The sequence below is a fragment of the Staurois parvus genome, unplaced genomic scaffold (genome assembly GCF_062004578.1).
Source record: "Staurois parvus isolate SC_StPar_1 unplaced genomic scaffold, SC_StPar_1.0 ptg001110l, whole genome shotgun sequence".
Lineage (NCBI taxonomy): Eukaryota > Metazoa > Chordata > Amphibia > Anura > Ranidae > Staurois > Staurois parvus.
This window is the reverse complement of record NW_028318906.1, coordinates 396,875-404,370: the sequence shown is the minus strand read 5'-3', so window position 1 is coordinate 404,370 and position 7,496 is coordinate 396,875. Positions and strand designations below refer to the sequence as shown.

The 7,496-nt window shown below is 45.6% G+C and overlaps 1 pseudogene; it reads right to left on the bottom strand.

Moving 5' to 3' along the window:
• Window positions 1-1,249: 1,249 nt before the first annotated feature.
• LOC149440195 (U2 spliceosomal RNA) lies at window positions 1,250-1,462 on the bottom strand (annotated as a pseudogene).
• Between the last annotated feature and the right edge of the window lie 6,034 nt (window positions 1,463-7,496).

Below are 7,496 nucleotides of genomic sequence, written 5' to 3'. Positions count from 1 at the left end.
CCTCGGGGCACTACATTGTATTGTATTCCAATTTAAAACAATTGCGGCACACAATTCAGGCCTCACACTGGTCTTTTATGTGGCCAAAGGAGAAACAGTTCCTACAAAACTGGGGCTGGCTCGGGTACCAGAGCACCCCTCCTATTTGGGCCAACAGAGAATGCTTGCAGTGGGTGTGCACATCCTCCCACCCTGCTAATGTCCTCTTTAAGTTGTACAAAGAACCTTCTGTGGCCATTAAATGTGCCCAAGATGTTAGTCTGCTTGATGCCTGCAGACACAGTGCAATATTTCCAGAGGAATGCCCATATCTTGTCCTCCCTCCATAAAAGGGTTGTACATTTGTATTGTTATTGGTATTCTCTGCTGGGCTTCATTCGCCACAAAGGAAATTCCCTCCAATAAGGGGTTCTGCGCCTTTTCCTGGTATCTCAGAAGACACGTCTGCAAATCAGCCAGCCTGAAAAATGTTATGTCGAAAATCCCACTGGTGGGGAAGGCTTGGACACAAAAAATACTTTCAAGTGGCATTCCAAGCAGCTCCATGACAATCCTCTTCTATACAAAATACAGTCCACATTCAGCCTGACGGTTCTCCTGAATAGCCACCCTCATAGTGTTGGGCGCTTCTGGCACCATTGCCATTCCTCCTTCAAACACCGTACCAACCCCAAAGGGAAGGTTTAGCAGGCAATCAAAACTCATACGGTTCAGGGAGCGCCACCCCCAATAGCAGCAGACTGCGCTTGGTAATACGCAGCCAGGCTAAGGGCGCTGGTCCCCTGCTTCCTAACCTTTTAGCAATAACCAAGATGATCGTGCCAAAAGGCCGAGAAGTGATAACCGGAAATGTGCGCCTTGCCGAGGGGCGCCCGAGCCGGCAGAAGGGAGCTGTTAGCTGAGAGCTCCCCAGACTGGACGGGCTCACTTCCAGGCAACAGGAGCAAGAAAGTGACACCAACAAAAGCACACAGGCACACCAGGGGTTAAAATAAATGTTAATTGGAGGCTATTCACACCTCCTTAGCAGCAATGCACACAGGACAATAACACACAGATAAGACGGGTAACAATGAAGCCCACTGCAGGCTTGAAGACAGGGTCTGCAGGAGCAAAGCCAAGACTTGTTGGGACAACTCGGAGAGGCCTCACTCACTCCCATAATCGTGGTCCTGAACTTGTGCCCTTTCCTTTACTTCTTGGAGAAAGGAGAGTGACTTCTTTTCTGCTTTTGGAAAACTGCATAAGAGAGGGGTGCACCGGTCCTGGAGGTACTGCAATACCAGGTCGATGCGTGGAGTGGATAGAGCAAGCTCTTCTTCCATCTCCCTGTTCTAAAAATCCATTTAATATATGGTCCCCTGATAGGGGAAGTATCGGATATTAAACTAACAGATTTTTTTATTTCTTTTATTTAAAATATTCAAGTTAAAACAAAAGCTCCGTTTTTACAAAAAGGTATCAAACACAAATTCTCACAGAATTCCATACATCATATACAAAAGAGACTTATAACACAGGTTTTTTTACAAAATTTACATATCCCAGCCCACAAACCCTCCCCCCTTATGTATACAAAAGAAAACAAACTAACAGTCCAAAAAACTCCCATCACCACTTTCTATATATCACATTATCAAATCCCATCCCTCTCCCACCCTCCTTCCCCTCCCACCCTCCTTCCCCTCCCACCCTCCTTCCCCTCCCACCCTCCTTCCCCTCCCACCCTCCTTCCCCTCCCTCCCTCCTTCCCCTCCCTCCCTCCTTCCCCTCCCTCCCTCCTTCCCCTCCCTCCTCCCCCTCCGCAATATACAACACACATAATCATATACCAAATATTTACAAAAACAAAAAACTTTACAAAAATGTGCATAATCAATCCCATACCATCCTCCCCTTTATTATGTATACAAGAAAAAAAAAATGGTGGTGGGAATGTGTTTGTTCTATGGTTCTAATACATAACTCCCATCCCTTACCCGCCCTCCTCCATATACAATAACCCCATCAAAAAGAAAAAACAAATCAACCATATCTGTGGTTGTTCTGTACAGAAGAAAAAAACTGTACATAAAAACTGTACATTCATATCACAGAAAAACACATCTTATGTACACCATTTTTTCCATTCTTGAAGCTTCCAGGTGCTTTTTGCTGTTGTCTCTCCTAGTTTTTTTTGAAATCATGGTATGTGTAGCTGTAGATCCTCCCACAGATCATGGCCACACAATCTTTCACATCCACTCTTTCTTGCCTGAAAACCAAAATATTTCTCACATCCCACAACCATTCTTTTACACAATTCACTATAATCCTTAACACCCTTTCCTCCTCCCTCCCTACATTATTCAAACCATACAAGACTGTTAAATACATCACCCTCACAATCCCAGTAAATCCTTTCACCATATTTTTCCATTCTCTTCCACACTTTTTTTTTTTTTTTGCAAAACTACACTCCCAAAATACATGCAACACTCTTTTGATCCTACCACACCCCTCTCTTGGACATACTTCACTATCTGCCAATCTCCTTCTTCTCTGAAACTCTCTTGTAGGCAAGCAACCATGCACATTCATCCATGCAATATCCTTTTGTCTATTATCCAACCATTTACACACCACATTCTTCCATACCTTTTTCATTTTGTACCACATTCAATCCACTGATCCCTTCCAACTTTTGATCACTCAAATGAAAAGCACAGGCGATAATGGGCAGCCCTGCCTCACACCAGATCCAATACATATCTCCTCTGTTAAACATCCATTAACCAACATCTTACTCACCATCCCTTTATATAAGGACTTCACCCACCCAATCAATTTTTCTGGCATCCCCATTTTCTCCAAAACTTTAAACATAAAGTCATGCGAAACTCTATCATACCCTTTTTCAAAATCAATCGCCAACACAGCCACCTCTTGCTTCCTTTTCTCACATAACCATAGTATATCTCTCAAACTTACCAAACTCTCAACAATTGATCTTTCAGGCACTGCACACACCTGCTCTTCTCCAACCAATTTTTCTACCACCATATGTATTCTGTTTGCCAGTATTTTTGCCATAATCTTATCAACATTCAATAAGGATATCTGCCTCCAATTTTTAAAATCTTTTTTATCCCCTTTCTTATAAAACAAGACCATCACACTTTCTGCCATTGATCCTGCCATTCTTCCTTCCACCAATACTCTCTCAACCACCTCATACACACATTCTCCAAACGCATTTCAAAACTTGCAAAAAAATTCAACAGGCAACCTGTCATTCCCAGGCGTCTTTCCTTTCTTCATACCTTTTTTATACACTCTTCCACCTCCTCTTTTCTCACATCTTCACCTAGCCATTCCTTATCTTCCATCCCCAGACATTCCTTCACCTCATTTAGTACTTCACTTTCAACTCTCTTATCCCTTTCCTTCTCAGTAAATAGAATATTATAGAACTTCCAAACCTCTCCACTCATCTTCTCATTCTCTCTCACCTCACACCCATTTTCATCCAATACTCCAGACATCTCCACTTTTCAACCATAAACTTTTTTAAAGAAAAAACTCGTGCATTTCTCATCCTTCTCTTTCATCACCATTCTTGCTTGTGACACAATCTCTCTTCCTCTCCATTCCAAAAACATCCTCAATTTTTCCCTTGCTTCCACCAGTTCAGTCCCAACATTCTCTCCCCATTCTCTTAATTTCTCCAAATACCTCAATCTTTTCTGCCACCATTCATACGTTTCTTGCTCCTTCTTTGCTTGCTCACACCCTTTTTTAATGAAAATCACTTTTGTCCTCACCTTCACCCATTCCCACCACTCAATCACATTTTTAAAATCATTCCTCCTTTGTTTTAGTTTCTCAAACCCCACCACATATTCATTCTGAATCCCTTCATCCTCCAACAATTCTACATTTAACTTCCATACTCCTGTCTCATACATTACCTTTGATGCCATACTTACAGTACATTCAATTTGGCCATAGTCCGTGAAGTCCTCCCTCTGAATTGTATAAGATCCAACTCCTAAATTTTTGGACAAAAAGCAAAAATCAATCCTGGATTGCAGATTACCCCTGTCACAAAAATATGTACATCCACCCCCTTCCCCTACATCCCTTAATCCAAATATTCTTCCCTGATTTATCTACACCACTACCATCTCCACCACCACCCCCACACCTATCCCCCGCATGCAAAATACAATTTAAATCCTCCAAAATGATGGTAGGATCCCTCCCTCCCAAATACAACTTCTTTTTGCAAAACAAATCCACCCTCCCTTTTTTATTAGTGGGTGCATATATACAAAATACTTTAAACATAACACCCCCATTTTCACAAACCACTAATAAACACCTTCCCACCTCCACCTTCCTTTCAAATTTGTATTTGGTTTTTAAAAAGAATCCCCACGCCACTAGACTACTTTTGGTCCAAGGACCAAATAGCCTCCCCATGGTTCCATTTTGCAACTGATGGCTCTTCTTTCATGTTGCAGTCTTGCAAGCAAAGGATATCTGACGATACTTGGCAAGGATCTGAAAGATTGCAGTTTTTCTATGTATCGCTCCGATGCTTCTCACATTCAGCGAAGAGAACCGTAGTTGCATGTTAATGAAAAGAAAGGATCACACTTCTGTTTTGTCATCTCTTAGTAGTTTTTCCTCTTGCTTTTGCGCTTAGTGTCCTGGGCCCCTCCTCCGGCTTGGCACCAGACATTTCAGGTTTATTGGCCTAAGTTTTTTTTTTTTTTTTTTTTTTTTACCTTCTCTTTTGGCTCCGCTTTCCCGTACCCAATTACCTCCTGCAGACAGGCCACCTGACCAGTGCTTGTATACGCCTGCGATGAGTTAGACTCTATAGACTCTATTGCCATCTCTGACTCCCCTGAGGCCGGGCTATCCGGAAAGGCACCGATATCCTCCGAGGAAGAAACAGGCCCCATGGCCTCCATTTTCCATTTCAAGGAGAGTTGCCCCACCTCCATCTCAGCAACCTCCTTGTCTTCCTCATCCTCCAGCACTTCCCCCTCCGCCATCAGGCTCTCAGGGACATTCTCCTCTATCCCAGGAGAAGCCCCCTCCGTGCCTCCGGCCTCCACAGGGGGGGGACCTGGCTCACCCTCCGTAGGCAAGCAAACATTTGTTTGCCCCATTTCTTCCTCAGGCAGCCTTTTGATCCCCTCTAAGGTGGTTCGGTCACCCCCTTTGCCACATCCGCATAGGACAGTGTCCCAGGCAATTCTTTCGCCCTCTGCCTCCGCTACCTCTGATGTGGTATTTGGCACCTTGAGACACTCTTGACAAATGATCACTGCTTCCGCAGATATGACATTTCCTCCTCTCCTTGCAATCAGTCGTCCTAGGCCCCTGCTTAAAGCAGTTACGACATACTAGCCCGGCCTCGCACTGGTCTTTTGTATGGCCAAACGTTAAGCACGGTCTGCAGAAGAGAGGCTACCCTAGGTACCAAAGGTATCCCCGATTTACTGCCTTTTGAGGAGGTCTGAGGGGGTGCCATGCACCACCTGCACCCCCCGGGTCAGCCTTAAAGACTACTCAGAATTTGCGATGGCAATTAAAATTGCCCAACACATTTTGTCTGCTTCACTCCGGCCGACACTGAGACACAATAGCGCATGAGGAACGCTCTGATCTCCTCATCCCTTACAAAAGGGATGAGGACCGTCACCGGAACCCGTAACTTTGTCTCACTGCTCAGAAAGGTAATACCTTCCAAAATGTCCTCGCCTTCCTTCTCACCCTTCCGTAGCAACACTGTCCTCCCTCTTCCAGAAAGTAACATCATACTGACCAGAATTGGGAAACACTGCACGCAAAAAATCGATTCTCTCGCCATCCCAAGACCGTCTTCAATCAACTCCTTCTGAATGAAGTACAGTCCAACATTGTCTTCTAGGCTCAGTCACGACCACCCTCAAGGTGTTATGTGCATCTGGAGCACCTGTCGCCATACAGTAGCCCACCCTCTGCCAACCTGTCACCAGCCTGCCTAGCAGACTGGTAGGGGTGATCATAACTTGTTGCCTGGGGACTAAGCCTATAGCAGCAAAGGAGGGCCCTCCGAAAAGGGACGCTCCCACCAAGGCCGATCTTCGGGTACCCCAGGCACCTTCTGACAAAAAAAAAATGGCTACTTGTTTAAGTCCGAACGTATGAAAAACCCGTAAGTGTTCACAAAAATGTGCAAGTGCAAAACGCCACACAAAAAAGTGCACTTAGGGGTGTGCTTTGTCCTTCCCCCGAAGGGGATGGACCTCCACCCTGATGCCCCGGGGCATGAAGCTCCTGACAGGGACAAGGTTCCCATTTGGTCCACCTAGCCAAAAGGCCTGGCGGACCCCGTTCCTTGTGGCCAGCTGAAGCCAGCCACCCAGTACTTGGTAAGGGGGCTCTCCTGAGGAGAAAACCCCCTAGTGACAGGGGAGGAAGGAACCAAAAGGCCACACATCCTCCCCCTAGACTTCAGGATAGGCCCAAGGACCCACACCCTACCATCCTGTAAGAAAGAAAACACACACAAAAGTGACAAACGTGGGAGAAAAAATAAATAAATAAGTGGCCGTGCAAATTGTGCACTGGCCAGGCCCTGAGGCCCGTAGCAAAAATTGCCCAGGACTTAGCCAAAAGGTGCAGTGCAAGAAAAGTGTTTGAACACAGTGACCATGTGCCTTTTCGCACGTTGGGGTCCCACACCCAAGTGTTACTAAGAGCACCCCTGAGGCGACCACTCAGGGGGCACTGGTTCACAGACTTTCTGCCTTCCTGGCCCCTGGCCAGACCAGGTAGATCTGTTCAAATCAGGAGGAACTGGGCCCCTTCAGTTTTCCAGGGGGAATTACTCCTGGGCCCCAGCAGCCTGTGGGCACCTCTGTTTCTGTTCCAGCCTGTACTAACCATCAGGACCCCCATCATACCAGCAGGGGTACTATACAACCAATCATCCCTGCAAAGCAGGAGTGATGGTGGAGCCCCCCTACTGGACACTGATAAGAACAGATTTTTTTTGATTGAAAAACAAACTTTATTTACAGAAGTATAAAAAAAAAAAACAATACTTGTATTTGGGGTACATCTCACCCTATACTGCGACGCAGCGCATAATACACCACATTACAATATAGTTCAAGGCATACAATATATACAATAAATACATTCACTCAGCGGTATGATGCCTGACGTGGTGTGCATGGCGGACGAATCTCCAGACCATTACGTCATGCATAACTCCGCTTACCCAAAGACTGTGGCCCCCTAGGTTACCCCCATGGGCGCCACCACACAAAAACCATAGCATGCATAAAAAGAGACATTTATGGGATATACAGAATCATGCAAGTTCAAACATGTTCAAATTCCAACAAGCATCGGATGTGTGGGGGGGGGGGGGGGAGAGAGAGGGGAAAAGGGGTCACAGGCCCAAAGCTTTATTGAAGGGGCAAAGACACGCAAGGGGGAAGAGGAGATCT